At 37.9% G+C, this 15,598-nt stretch overlaps 2 long non-coding RNA genes and 1 other non-coding gene across 12 annotated transcripts in view; 2 read left to right on the top strand and 1 right to left on the bottom strand.

Moving 5' to 3' along the window:
* LOC145523529 (uncharacterized) overlaps positions 1-10,782 on the top strand; it is a 273,813-nt gene extending 263,031 nt beyond the window's left edge. The window contains exon 6 of the long non-coding RNA XR_014066682.1: positions 7,398-10,782. This is a non-coding gene — a long non-coding RNA (uncharacterized LOC145523529). The remainder of the gene's footprint in view (positions 1-7,397) is intronic.
* Positions 1-15,598, bottom strand: part of LOC145523526 (uncharacterized) — a 350,340-nt gene that overhangs the window by 179,771 nt on the left and 154,971 nt on the right. The window lies entirely within an intron of this gene.
* On the top strand, positions 12,900-12,972 carry TRNAR-CCU (transfer RNA arginine (anticodon CCU)). The gene has a single exon. It is a non-coding gene; the product is annotated as a tRNA-Arg (tRNA).

Below are 15,598 nucleotides of genomic sequence, written 5' to 3'. Positions count from 1 at the left end.
GCACTCCAGGCTTCAAGATCAGTCAAGAATAGAGAAGAATGCTTTGTTTTTTTTAATTGGAGAATAATTTCTTTACAATGTTGTGCTGGTTTCAGCCACATAACAAAGTAAATGAGTCATAATTTATGTGTATATATATATATAAAATCACCTCATTCTTGAGCATCCCTCCCCCGTCCCATTCCACCCCTCCAGGATATCAGAAAACACCAGGCTGGGCGCCCTGTATTATATTATAGCAGCTTCACACTAGTTATCTATTTTACACATGATAGACTATATATAAAAACATTACTTTCCCAGCTTGTCCTATCCTAGCTTTCCCCTGCTGTGTCCACACTTCCTGAGAGAAGAATGCTTCTGTTTGAGACACCTTTAGCAATGTCTTTAGGTTACAGCCAGGTGTTGAGGTGAGTTCATCACTTAGTCATGTCCAACTCTTTGCAACCCCATGGACTGCACAATGTCAGGCTTCCCTGTACACCACCAACTCCCAGAGCTTGCTCAAACTCATGTCCATTAGGTCAATGATGCCATCCAACCATCTCATCCTCTGTAGTCCCCGTCTCCTCCTACCAACAGTCTTTCCCCAAATCAGGATCTTTTCCAATGAGTCAGTTCTTTGCATCAGGTGGCCAAAGTATTGGAGTTTCAACTTCAGCATCAGTCCTTCCGGTGAATATTCAGGACTTATTTCCTTTAGGATGGACTGGTTGGATCTCCTTGCAGTCCAAGGGAATCTCAAGAGTCTTCTCCAACACCACAGTTCAAAAGCATCAATTCTTCTGAGCTCAGCTTTCTTTATAGTCCGAATTTCATATCCATACATGACTAATGGAAAAACTATAGCTTTGACTAAATGGACCTTATTTGGCAAAGTAATGTCTCTGCTTTTCAATATGCTGTCTAGGTTGGTTGGTCATAGCTTTTCTTCCAAGGAGCAAGCATCTTTTAATTTCATGGCTGCAGACACCATCTGCAGTGACTTTGGAGCCCCCCAAAATAAATTCTCTCACTGTATCCATTGTTTCCCCACCTATTTGCCATGAAGCAATGGGACCAGATACCATGATCTTAGTTTTTCTGAAAGTTGAGTTTTAAACCCTTTTTCATTCTCATATTTCATTTTCATCAAGAAGCTCTTTAGTTCTTCTTTGCTTTCTGCCATAAGGTGGTGTCATCTGCATATCTGAGGTTATTGATAATTCTCTTGGCAATCTTGATTCCAGCTTGTGTGTCATCCATTCCACAGTTTTGCATGATGTACTCTGCATATAAGTTAAATAAACAGGGTAACAATATACAGCCTCGAAGTACTCCTTTCCCGATTTGGAACCAGGCTGTTGTTCCATGTCCAGTTCTAACTTGCTTCTTGACCTGCATACAGCTTTCTCAGGAGGCAGGTCAGGTGGTCTGGTATTCCCATCTCTTTCAGAATTTTCCACAGTTTGTTGTGACCCACACAAAGGCTTTGGCATAGTCAATAAAGCAGAAATAGGTGTTTTTATGGAACTATCTTGCTTTTTCGATGATCCAACATATGTTGGCAATTTGATCTCTGGTTCCTCTGCCTTTCTAAAACCAACTTGTGCATCTAGAAGTTCACAGTTCATGTACTGTTGAAGCCTGGCTTGGAGAATTTTGAGCATTAATTTGCTAGCATGTGAGATGAGTGCAATTGTGCGGTAGTTTGAACATTCTTTGGCATTGCCTTTCTTTGGGATTGGGATGAAAACTGACTTTTTCCAGTCCTGTGGCCACTGCTGAGTTTTCCAAATTTGCTGGCATATTGAGTGCAGCACTTTCACAGCATCATCTTTGAGGATTTGAAATAGCTCAACTGGAATTCCATCACCTCCACTAGCTTTGTTTATAGTGATGCTTCCTAAGGCCCACTTGACTTCGCATTCCAGGATGTCTGGCTCTAGATGAGTGATCACACCATCGTGGATATCTGGTTCATGAAAATCTTTTTTGTATAGTTCTTCTGTGTATTCTTGCCATCTCTTCTTAATATCTTCTGCTTCTGTTAGGTCCATACCATTACCGTCCTTTATTGTTCCCATCTTCACTTGAAATGTTCCCTTGGTAGCTCTCATTTTCTTGAAGAGATCTCTAGTCTTTCCCATCCTATTGTTTTCCTCTATTTCTTTGCATTGATCACTGAGGAAGGCTTTCGTATCTCTCTTTGCTATTCTTTGGAACTGTGCATTCAGATGGGTATATCTTTCCTTTTCTCCTTTGCCTTTAGCTTCTCTTCTTTTCTCAGCTATCTGTAAGGTCTCCTCAGACAATCATTTTGCCTTTTGTCATTTCTTTTTCTTGGGGATGGTCTTGATCATTGCCTCCTGTACAATGTCACGAACCTGTGTTCATAGTTCTTCAGGCACTCTATCAGATCTAATCCCTTGAATCTGTCACTTCGACTGTATAATCTAGTTGTAAGGGACTTGATTTAGGTCATACTTGAATGGTCTAGTGGTTTTCCCTACTTTCTTCAATTTCAGTCTGAATTTGGCAATAAGGAGTTGATGATCTGAGCCACAGTCAGCTCCCTGTCTTGTTTTTGCTGACTGTATAGAGCTTCTTTATCTTTGGCTTCAAAGAGTATAATCCTTCTGATTTCAGTATTAACTGTCTGCTGATGTCCATGCATAGAGTCTTCTCTTGTGTTGTTGGATGAAGGTGTTTTATCACCAATGTGCTCTCTTGACAAACCTCTGTTAGCTTTTGCCCTGTTTCGTTCTGTACTCCAAAGCCGAATTTGCCTGTTCCTCCAGATATCTCTCGACTTCCTACTTTTGCATTCCAGTCCCCTGTAATGAAAAAGACCTCTTTTTTTGGTGTTAGTTCCAGAAGGTCTTGTAGGTCCTCATAGAACCGTTCAACTTTAGCTTCTTCAGCATTACTGGTTGGGGCATGGACTTGGATTAATGTGATACTGAATGGTTTGCCTTGGAAAGAAACAGATCAGTCTGTCGTTTTTGAGACTGCAACCACGTGTTGCATTTTAGAGTCTCTTGTTGACTATGAGGGCTAGTCCATTTCTTCTTAGGGATTCTTTCCCACAGTAGTAGATATAATGGTCATGTCAGTTAAATTCACCCATTCCAGTTCACTGTTTCCTAAAATGTTGATGTTCACTCTTGCCATCTCCTGTTTGATCACGTGCAATCTACCTTGATTCATGGACCTAACATTCCAGGTTGCTATGCAATATTGTTCTTTGTAGCTTTGCATACTACTTCCATCACCAGTCACATCCACAACTGGATATTTCCTTTAACTCCATCTCTTCCTTCTTTCTGAAGTTATTTCTCCACTCTTCTCCAGTAGCATTTTGGGCACCTACCGATCTGGGGAGTTCATCTTTCACTGTCCTATCTTTTTGCCTTTTCATACTGTTCATGGGGTTCTCAAGGCAAAAATACTGAAGTGGTTTGTCATTCCCTTCTCCAGTTGACCACGTTTTGTCAGAATTCACCACCATGATCCGTCCTTCTTGGGTGGCTGTACATGGCATGGCTTACAGTTTCATTGAGTTAGACAAGACTGTGGTCCATGTGATCAGATTGGTTAGTTTTCTGTGATTGTGGTTTTCAGTCTGTCTCCCCTCTGATGGAGATGGATAAGAGGCTTATGGAAGCTTCCTGATGGGATAGAGCGACAGAGGGGGAAACTGGGTCTTGTTCTGATGGGTGGCCATGCTCAGGAAATCTTTAATCCAATTTTTGTTGATGGGCAGGGCTGTGTTTCCTCCCTGTTGTTTAATCTGGAGGCCTCACTCAGTGCCTCCAACCCTGCAGCAGGCCACCACTGACCCACACCTCTGCTAGAGACTCCTGGACACTCATGGGCAAGTCTGGGTTAGTGTCTTGTGGGGTCACTGCTCCTTTCTCCTGGGTCCTGGTACACACAAGGTTCTGTTTGTGCCCTCCAAGAGTCTGTTTCCCCAGTCCTGTGTAAGTTCTGGTGGCTCTACAGTGGGGTTATTGGTGACCTCTTCCAAGAGGCTTATGCCATACCCAGGCATATTAAAAGACTCTAATATAAAGTTCAAACAAATTCATTGTTTCCTGATGACAATGAATAATCAGGAATGTGCTTATTTATATTTCATTGTAGTCCTAATGTGTGTCATTATATCTCATTTCATTCATTCTCTGAATCTGTAACATGTAGAATCTCCATTTTACTCATTTGATTATGGATTCAAAGGAAGATTATTCAGCTCTTTGAGGGTATTAGCTCAGCAATATGCAAATGGACCTTTCTCCACTCAACTGCATTGTTTTTAAATCATTGTCTTCGTCTAGATAACAGTATCTTGATTTTGAAAGTCACACTTACCACCACATTATGCTTCTTTATTAAAACACTTTCCAAAATCTAAGCAATGAATTTTCAAAATTTATAAATATGCTATTGATATTCTCTTAATTGAGTCTCCAATATGAATCTTTTTTAGAGGCTCCCATTTCCTAGGGATTGAAAATGAAACCCCAATGTGGTGTGCAATGCCTTTCATAATCAGGATTACTATCTCCAGCAGCCCTCCGTCTTCTCTTTACCCCTTTGCTCTGTACTTCAGATACAGGATGCTGTTCCCTGCCCTTGAATAAAACATGCAATTTTCAGTGTCATTCTTTCTTTCTACTGCCAAAAATACCTTTTCCCTTACCCCTTCTCTCCCTTCTTGATATAGCTGTCCTTAAAGGTATAACTCAAATGTTAAACATTTTGCAAGGCTTCCCTTTCTTAATACCCATAATCTCAATCAATCACCATTTCCTTTTTGCTCCCACAGGAAATGTTTATATTTGTTTCATAGTATTTATCACTGCAGACTTGCATTGTAGTTACTTGTAAATGTATCTCTTTCCCTTCACCCAGGATATACTGAAATTCTTGATAGTAGTTAGAGCATCTTATCCACCTTTGTGTCTCCAATGTGTGTACAAAAATTAAATAGTTGTGGGATTGAATTCTAACAATCTGGGTACTTGTTTTATTAATGTTTTAAGAAAAAGCAAAAACCCAAAAATCTCTTATGTGTTTTTCTTTGATTCTTACAGAGAGACCTTAGAAATAGTTTTTAGGAAGTTTGAGGACATTTTGTAAACAAATATAAAAATCCAAGTGTGAAAAGGGAAAAGAAAATATGGGTTAAATGTTAACAACCTAAATGAATCTTTTAGAATAGCATTAATCAAGTGTTGTAAATGGATATTGCTTATACACTGCTATAAAGCCATATAACCTAAGCCATGTGGGCTCCACTAAGAATATGCAATGAGTATTTTAAAATTCCATGTAGATATACTTCAGGATGTGAGTGATCTATATACCAAGAATATATTTTCTATGGTTATGAAGGAGGGTGAAGAACTTACTAGAAAATATATGGATGAATACAAATTTGCCTTTGACAGGCTTATGCAAGAAAGACAGCTAAGGTAGTTTATCAGTGACTGACAAGTACTTTGCAAGTCAGAAGACTGTTTTTTTGACTCCAGAATTAGAGGTCAGAACAAACTATGTAGACTAATCTCTGCTTTAATCAAAGAGTATTTTACAAAGAGCTCCAGGTCTACCAGATGGTGAGTATAGAATACATCTTCCTGCCAAAGATGTATTATATGTTGTCTGGCATATAACAGTGTGAGCTGTGAATAGCCCCTTGTCCCCTGAAAATCAAACATGTACCACCCACTGCCTTGGCCTGGGGTTCTTCCTCTGTGACTCTGCCTGGTACTACAGTTGTCTGCTGTAGCTGAAGCCTTACCTAGAACTTCAGCTGTATTGTTTGCAGCTCAGATACTTTAACACTGTGTGAAGCCCTGTCCTCTGGTGATGAATCCTTTTCTGCATCTTCAATACTGGCTAAAAGCTTACAGAGGTAAGCTTTCAACATGAGACCTGTTTTCTCCTATTACCTACTTTCTGGGCTCTGTGCCTATGATATAGGTTTTGGTTTGGACGTCAACTTCTAATTTGATCAAATTAGGGAAAGCTTTGTCTCTTAAGTCACTAAGCATTGAATAGCAGGACTCTCCCTTCCCATCTTGTTTTCCAGAGAGCTAATCCTACAAATTGGGTCCATTTTCCCAGCTTGCTCTCTCTTATCTGCCTGTTTCTGCCTAAATTGAAAAGATCTTAGTTTAAGTTTTTTGATGTAGTTTTGGCCTACATAAATGGTTACTACAAAACGTTCTGATTTTTGTTTGCAGCAGCCACTGTTTTATCTGCAAATGAACATAATTTGTCCCTTGATTCCTCTTATGCTAGTGACCTAAGCCATAATCACATGTGTTTTTGTGCCTAATCACACTGCATGTTGCAAGTCTCTGCAGAGCATATGTAGACATATTTAGTAGCTTTCATTCCTGTTTCTGTAGCAGATGTGAGCTTGCCTGTTATTCTGAAATACTTAATGCCTATTTAACTTGTAGCTACTTTCTTTTCTCCTCCTCCTCCTCCCTTCTCCTCACAGTCAGGGTAAGTGTATCAAGGCAGCTGGCACAAAGGAAATATCACAGTAGGTCAGAGGGCAGATTATGGTATTTTATCGTTGAATTTTGAAAAAAACCAACTGTGTTTCCTCACAGTCAGGGTAAGTGTATCAAGGCAGCTGGCACAAAGGAAATATCACAGTAGGTCAGAGGGCAGATTATGGTATTTTATCGTTGAATTTTGAAAAAAACCAACTGTGTTTCCATAGGCAAATCATCTACCCTTTCACTGCAGTTATTTCCCTCATCTGTAAAGTGGAATAATTATATATTTTATTCTGAGAATTTAGAATTGGACTCAATCTAAAGGACTTGTTATAATAGCATATTAAAAGCTTAGTGGATGTTAGCTATGATTATGGTAAACATTTTAAATGTTTATTAAATAAATGAGACCAAACAAGAGATCATTAGAGTAGGAAAACAAAGGGAAATTATTGTTTATGGAATAGAAACTAACACTACCTGTGCACATAAAAATCCAGAAGGATATTTTGATGTAATGATACTTGAAGAGTTAGCTGGAAAAAAAAATTGTATTATTTGTTTCTGTTAGAAAGACATTAGAAACGTAACTAAAAAAAACATGTATAGAAGAAAGTTTCAGTAGTATAATATGTTGTCAAGTTGGCAAATTAAAGGTAATAATTACAGAATGGTGATATTTACATGGTTCCTTGTTTTAGTTCCTCCTTTTCAACAAAAAATTAGACATTTATTCATGAACAAAGGTACTTGTGTGGAAGTTGTGGGATCCAGCACTGTATGCCAAGGGACCTATGAGGAGTCTTGCCCATTTGGGCATCTAGCTTAAGTAGACAGATGTTAGATGTGGACTGTGGAACCAAAAGAGAAGCAAACTTACCCCAACCTCTTTTGCTACAGTTGGGAAAAAACCTGAACTGCTGACCTGGGCAGATTCCCACAGATGAGAGAGAGACTTCTGAAGTCCAGCCTTCCTGAAGGGAGATTCCAGCATGCCATTGGTGCTATGGAGGTGGTAAGAACAACTTCAACAGTGCTGCCCACTCCCAAAGCAAGACTATACAATGATGACCTATCAGGGCGTGGTGACCTCTCTCATAGGAGAAAAGGAGAGCAGTGAATGATTGCCCAACAACTACCCTGTTTCTCTCTACCAGAGTCCTGGGGAGTCTAGTCCATGACTGGAAGAGGGAGGATATCAGGAAAGAGAAAAGAATAACCAAGGGAAATGTTTAAACAACATTAAAGGGAAACAGACCCTGATGCCTGTGCTCAGCAGTAAGTCCACTCATGAGCATGAGGAGTACCACACATGTCACACAGGAAGAGTATTCCCTACTGGGGTCAGCAATCACCCTGGGTACCCTGAGCACTATGCACACCTCCTACCACTCTGCAGTCAGCCCCTGGTGTAGTAATGAGACCAAGCTCCAGTAGACAGAATATATTCAGATAAACTAAGAAAAAAGAGAAGGCCCAAATATCGCAAAGGAAAGAGGGGACATTATGACTGACACCAAAGATAATGAGACTACTGTAAACAGCATTATGTCAATAAATTAAATAACTTAAAAGAAATAGAATCCTAGAAACACACAACCTACTCATCTCAATGGGGAAGAAACAGAAAATGTGAGTAGACATGTAATGAGTAAATGGATTGAATCAATAATCAAAAAGCTACCCACACAGAGGAGCCCTAGATCAGAGGTTTCACTGGCAAATTTTATAAAACTTTTAAAGAAGAATTTTTTCTTATCCTTCTCAAAGTCCTCTATACTTGCAAACTTAAAGCCAGGGTTACTCTTTTACCAAATCCAGAAAAGGACACTACAAAAAAAGGAAAACTAGAAATTAATATCCCTGATGAACACAGATGTAAAATTCTCAACAAAATAAATTCAGCAGCACAGTAAAAAGGGTCCTTCACTAGGATCAAGTGGGATTGATCCCAAGGATGGGTCATCAAAAACAAATCAATAAATGTGACACACCACAATAATAGAACTCAAGATAAAAATCATGATCATCTCAACTGGTGCAGAAAAAAATGTTTGACAATATACAAAATCTTTTCCTAATAAAATTGAGTATAAAAGGAGAATATAATATAATAAAGGACATCATATATGGCAAACCCACAGCTTAAAATAATACTCAATGGTGAAAAACTGAAAGCTTTTTATTTAAGATGAGAAATAAGACAGGGTACCCACTCTCACACTCTTATTCATCACAATACTGATAGTCCTAGCTGTAGAGATTAAGCTAGACAAAATAAAAGGCATTCAAACTGAAATGAAAGAAGTAAAATTGTCTTTATATGCAGATATGATTTGCAATGATTTGAACTCCTAGAGACTCAGCCAAATAACTGCTGAAACTAGTCAATTAATTCAGCAAAGTTGCAAGATACAAAGTAAACATACAAAAATTAGTTGCATTTGTATATCCTAAAACAAAATATCTGAAAAAGAATTAGAGAAAACTATCTCATTCACTATAGCATCAAAAACAATAACTAGGAATAAATTTAACCAAGGAAATCAAAGATCTATACTCTCAAAACTATGAGACTTTTGTGAAGAAATTAAGACACAGAAAGATATCCTTTGTTCTTGGGTTAGAAGGGTTATTTTTAAAATGTATTTACTATCCAAAGCCATCTATAAATCAAGTGTAATCCCTATCAAAATTCCAACAGTACTGGATGAATCATGTAATTTTTAAAAGTCCTAAATACTTAAGAAACACAGAAATCCTTAGAAAGAAGAATACAGCAGGAGATATTACACTTTCTGATTTCAAAACATACTATGAAGATATAGTAATCAAAACAGTATGGTGCTGACATAAAAATGCATAGATAAACATGGGAAACAGAAATGAGAGTCCAGAAATATCCTCCAGCAACTAATATTTGACAAGAAAGCCAAGACCACGCAATTGGAAAAAAAATAATCTCAACAAATGGTGCTGGAAAAAGTGAACAGCTTCATGCAGAAAAATGAAATTGGACTGGCTCTTACACACTCACAGAAATGAACTAAAATATATGCAAGGTTTTAACATAAGACCTGCTACCATAAATATATTAGAAAAATTCATAGGCAAAAATGTACTTGATATTAATCATGGCAATGAATTTTTAGATATGACACTAAGTATAAGCAGCAAAAGCAAGAATCAACAAGTAGGAATACATCAAACTAAAAAGCAAAATAAACAAAAAAGGCAAATTATATAATGGAAGAAAATATTTGCAAGATATATATATGTAGGATGGGGGCTGATATCTAAAATATACAAGGACCATATACAGTTGGATAGGGAAAAAAAACAATAAAAAGGGCAGAGGAATTAGACATTTTTTTTCATTGATTAACAACTACATGAAGAGATGCTCAACATTACAAATAATCAGGGAAATAGAAATCAAACCTACAGTGAGCTATAACCAAACACCTCTTAGAATGGCTATCAAGGAGTCAAGAGGTAACTAATATTGGTGAGGACGTGGAGAAAAAGGAACCCTTCTACACTCTTGGTAGGAATATAAATTGGTTCAAACACAATGGAAAGTGTGGAGGTTCCTCAAAAAATTGAAACTAGAATTACTATGTGATCCAGCAATTGTATTTCAGAGTATATACTGAAAGGAAGTGAAAATAGATATTGAAGAGATATATGCACTCTCATGCTTATTGCAGCATTATTCTCAATAGGTAAGATATGGAAACAACATGAGTGTTCATCAGTACATGAAAGGATAAAGAAAATGTGGAATACAAACACACAAATATTATTCAGTCATGAGAAAGAACATCCTGCCATTTGCAACAGGAATGGACCTTGAGCACATTATGCTAAGTGAGATAAGTCAGACACAGAAAATCAAACATTGTGTGATCTCAATTATGTGTGGAATCTGAAAAAGCCAAACTCATAAAAACAGAGTAGAAATGTGACTGCTAGGTGCTGGGGGTGGGAGAATTGGGGAGATACTGTTTAAGGTACAAATGTACCACCAATAGATAAATAAGTCCTGGGTATCTAATGCACAACATAGTGATTATAGATAATAATACTGTTTTCCAGTTGCTAAGAGACTAGATCTTAATTATTCCCACCACAAAAAATGATAATTATGTGATCTGATAGAGGTCTTAATCATCTTGCAATATATAAATGTATTATTAATAAACACACTGTATACCTTAAACTTACAGGATGTAGTACATCAGTTTTATCTCAATTAAAAAAAAAACATTAAAAAAGTAGTAAATGATACAAGCACTGTGTATTTTAGACCAGCCTGCTTAATATAAATTTCTATGTGGACAGAAATGTTCTTGATCTGCAAGACCTGCAATGGTAGCCAGAAGTACACCCCAATACTCATAGCAGCATTATTTACAATAGCCAAGATATGGAAGCAATCTAAGTATTCATCAATACTTGAATGGATAAAGAAGATATTATGTGCATATGTAATGAAATTTTAGCCATAAAAAAGCAATCAAATTCTGCCATTTGCAACAACATGCATGGACCTGGAGATTATTATGCTTAATGAAATATGTCAGACAGTCATAAAAAGTGTATGTGCTTAGTTGTTCACTCGTGTCCGACTCTGTACCCCCATGGACTGTAACCTGCTAGGCATTTCTGTCCATGGGGATTCTCGAGGCAAGAATACTGGAGTGGGTTGCCATGCCCTCCTCCAAGTGATCTTCCCAACCCAGGTTTCAAACCCAGGTCTCCCACATTGCAGGTGGATTCTTTACTATCTGAGCCACCAAGGAAGTCCTAAAAAGTGTATATTATCACTTATATGTGGAATCTAAACAATAAAACAAAGGAATAAAGCAAAATGGACTCACAGTTATAGAGAACAAACTAGGACTTACCAGTGGGGAGGGAGCAAAGGGGAAGGCCAAGATGGGGGATAGAGGATGAAGAGATGCAAAATACTAAGTATAAAATAAACTATAAAAACATACATCACAGGGAAACACCTATAATTTTAAATTGAGTATAATCTATAAATCACTATGTTGTACATCTGAAACAAATAAAATGTAAGTCAACTATACTTGAATTTAAAAGTGAATTCACTAGTGAATTTTGGCTAATGAAACTAAGGGTAATATTTTAATTTTTAGATTTTAGATATTTAGTAAAGAGAAGTAGAGAGCAATAAATAGTTGATTTCTCTCATTTCCACAATTTAGGTAGCTGACATAAAACTACATATAAAAATATATAGAATAAAAGATATAGATATAAAAATACATAGAATCTCTTAATATAAAATTTGGATAAAAACAGCATGGTTTCTGAAGGAGAAAACATAACATGAGTAAATTTTGCAGTTTTAGAATAGGATCAAAACAAGACCAGGAGCTGATTGTGGCTCAGATCATGAACTCCTTATTGCCAAATTCAGACTGAAATTGAAGAAAGTGGGGAAAACCACTAGACCATTCAGGTATGACCTAAATCAAATCCCTATGATTTTACAATGGAAGTGAGAAATAGATTTAAGGGACTAGGTCTGATAGACAGAGTGCCTGAAGAACTATGGACAGAAGTTCGTGACATTCTACAGGAGACAGGGATCAAGACCATCTCCAAGAAAAAGAAATGCAAAAAAGCAAACTGGCTGTCTGAGGAGGCCTTACAAATAGCTAAGAAAAGAAGAGAAGCTATAGGCAAAGGAGAAAAGGAAAGATATACTCATTTGAATGCAGAGTTCCAAAGAATAGCAAGGAGAGATAAGAAAGCCTTCCTCAGCGATCAATGCAAAGAAATAGAGGAAAACAACAGAATGGGAAAGACTAGAGATCTCTTCAAGAAAATCAAAGATACCAAGGGAACATTTCATGCAAAGATAAAGGACAGAAATGGTATGGACCTAACAGAAGCAGAAGATATTAAGAAGAAGTGGCAAGAATACACAAAAGAACTGTACAAAAAAGATCTTTATGACCCAGATAATCACGATGGTGTGATCACTCACCTAGAGCCAGACATTGGAATGTGAAGTCAAGTGGGCCTTAGGAAGCATCACTACGAACAAAGATAGTGGAGGTGATGGAATTCCAGTTGAACTATTTCAAATCCTAAAAGATGATTTTAGGTGCAGCTGTGAAAGTGCTGCACTCAATATGCCAACAAATGTGGAAAACTCAGCAGTGGCCACAGGACTGGAAAAGGTCAGTTTTCATTCCAATCCCAAAGAAATGCAATGCCAAAGAATGCTCAAACTACCACACAATTGCACTCATCTCACACGCTAATAAAGTAATGCTCTAAATTTTCCAAGCCAGGCTTTAGCAATATGTGAACCGTGAACTTCCAGATGTTCAAGCTGGTTTTAGAAAAGGCAGAGGAGGGACCTCCCTGGTGGTCTAGTGGCTAAGACTCTGTGCTCCTAATGCAGGGGACCCAGGTTCGATCCCTGGTCAGGGAACTAGATCCCACATGCTGAAACTAAGAGTTTCCATGCTGCAACTAAGGCCTGGTACAGCCAAAATAAATAAATAAATAAAAGAAAGAAAGAAAAGGCAGAGGAACAAGAGATTAAATTGCCAACATCCGTAGGATCATCGAAAAAGCAAGCGAGTTACAGAAAAACATCTATTTCTGCCTTATTGACTATGCCAAAGCCTTTGACTATGTGGATCACAATAAACTGTGGAAAATTCTGAAAGAGATGGGAATACCAGACCACCTGACTTCCCTCTTGAGAAACCTGTATGCATGTCAGGAAGCAACAGTTAGAACTGGACATGGAACAACAGACTGGTTCCAAATAGGAAAAGGAGTACATCAAGGCTGTATATTGTCACCCTGCTTATTTAACTTCTATGCAGTGTACATCATGAGAAACGTTGGGCTGGATGACTCACAAGCTGGAATCAAGATTGCCGAGAGAAATAACAATAACCTCAGATATGCAGATGACACCACCCTTATGGCAGAAAGTGAAGAAGAACTAAAGAACCTCTTGATGAAGGTGGAAGAGGAGAGTGAAAAATTTGGCTTAAAGCTCAACGTTCAGAAAACTAAGATCATGGCATCTGGTGCCATCACTTCATGACAAATAAATGAGGAAAAGTGGCTGACTTTGTATTTTGGGGCTCCAAAATCACTGCAGATGGTGATTGCAGACATGAAATTGAAAGACGCTTAATCCTTGGAAGGAAAGTTATGACCAACCTAGATAGCATACTAAAAAGCAGAGACATTACCTTGTCCACAAAGGTCTGTCTAGTCAAGGCTATGGTTTTTCCAGTAGTCATGTATGGATGTGAGAGTTGGACTATGAAGAAAGCTGTGGAGATTCCTCAGAAAACTAGAAATAGAACTGCCATATGACCCAGCAATCCCACTGCTGGGCATACACCCTGAGGAAACCAGAATTGAAAGAGACACATGTACCCCGATGTTCACCACAGCACTGTTTATAATAGCCAGGACATGGAAGTAGCCTAGATGCCCATCAGGAGATGAATGGTTAAGGAAGCTGTGGTACATATACACAATGGCATATTAGTCAGCTATTAAAAAGAATACATTCGAATCAGTTCTAATGAGGTGGATGAAACTGGAGCCTATTATACAGAGTGAAGTAAGCCAGAAAGAAAAACACAAATACAGTATACTAACACATATATATGGTATTTAATCGGTGAAGATAACCCTGTATGCGAGACATCAAAAAGACACAGATAAATAGAACAGTATTATGGACTCTATGGGAGAGGGCGAGGGTGGGATGATATGGGAGAATGGCATTGAAGCATGTAAATTATCATATGTGAAACAAATATCCACTCCAGGTTCAATGCATGATACAGGGTGCTCGGGGCTGGTGCACAGGCCTGACCCAGAGGGATAGGATGGGGAGGGAGGTGGGAGGGGGGTTCTGGAAGGGGAAAACATGTACACCCATAGTGGATTCATGTCAATGTATGGCAAAACAAATACAATATTGTAAAATTAAAAAATAGATAAACTAATTAAAAAAAAAAAAAGCTGAGCTCATAAGAATTCATGCTTTTGAACTGTGGCGTTGGAGAAGACTCATGAGAGTCCCTTGGACTGCAAGGAGATCCAACCAGTCCATCCTAAAGGAGATTAGTCCTGGGTGTTCATTGGAAGGACTCATGTTGAAGCTGAAACTGCAATATTTTGGCCATCTGATGTGAAGAGCTGACTCATTTGAAAAGCCCCTGATGTTGGGAAAGATTGAAGGCAGAAGGAGAAGAGGATGACAGAGGATGAGATGGTTAGATGGCATCACCGACTCAATGGACATGAGTTTGGGTAAACTCCAGGAATTGGTGATGGACAAGGAGGCCTAGTGTGCTGTGTCATGGGGTCGCAAAGAGTCGGACACGACTGAGCAGCTGAACTGAACAATACATTGTTAAGAAACAGGTTAATTTATATTTTGCTTTTCTTTTTGTCACAAATGCTAACATTTTTGATATCCAAAGACTCAAGAATTTTGTATTATCATGTAGTTACAATAATTAATCAATGATCTAGGGAAAAATGATATTCTGAATAGCCACTAATTTTTTCCCCCGCAGGCATCTGTATACATTTCATTGATATGTGTATGGTGTTTGTTTTCACAAGATTTTTAAAAATTAGCTTTATCCATTAGCTTCACTATTAATAATTACAAATTCTATCCTGTCTATAAAACCTGAATTATTTATGTTTCCACCAGCCAGCCTTAAACCTATTTCTTTCTTGTTTCCTCCTCTACTACTTTCTATTGTGAATTTTAGAACTACTTAATAAGCTCTTCACTTACATATTTGATGTCTATATTCTGCTAAAATGTAGGAATTTAAGTTGCTCTTTGAGCTATATTCTTAGAATGATCTGTTAATACATAATTGTTTTATTACATTCTTAATCATAATAAGAATTAATAAGAACAATTCTTAATTATATTGATGGGCTTCCCTGGTGGGTCAGACAGTAAAGAATCTGCCTGAAATCAGGAGACCCAGGTGCTTTCCCTGGGTTGGGAAGATCCCCTGAACAAGAGAATGGCTACCCACACCAGTTTTCTTGTC

Source organism: Giraffa tippelskirchi, chromosome 10 (assembly GCF_054371585.1).
Source record: "Giraffa tippelskirchi isolate mGirTip1 chromosome 10, T2T-mGirTip1v1.2.pri, whole genome shotgun sequence".
Classification (NCBI taxonomy): Eukaryota; Metazoa; Chordata; class Mammalia; order Artiodactyla; family Giraffidae; genus Giraffa; species Giraffa tippelskirchi.
The sequence above is the reverse complement of the archived record's forward strand: the minus strand, read 5'-3'. Positions and strand labels throughout refer to the sequence as shown.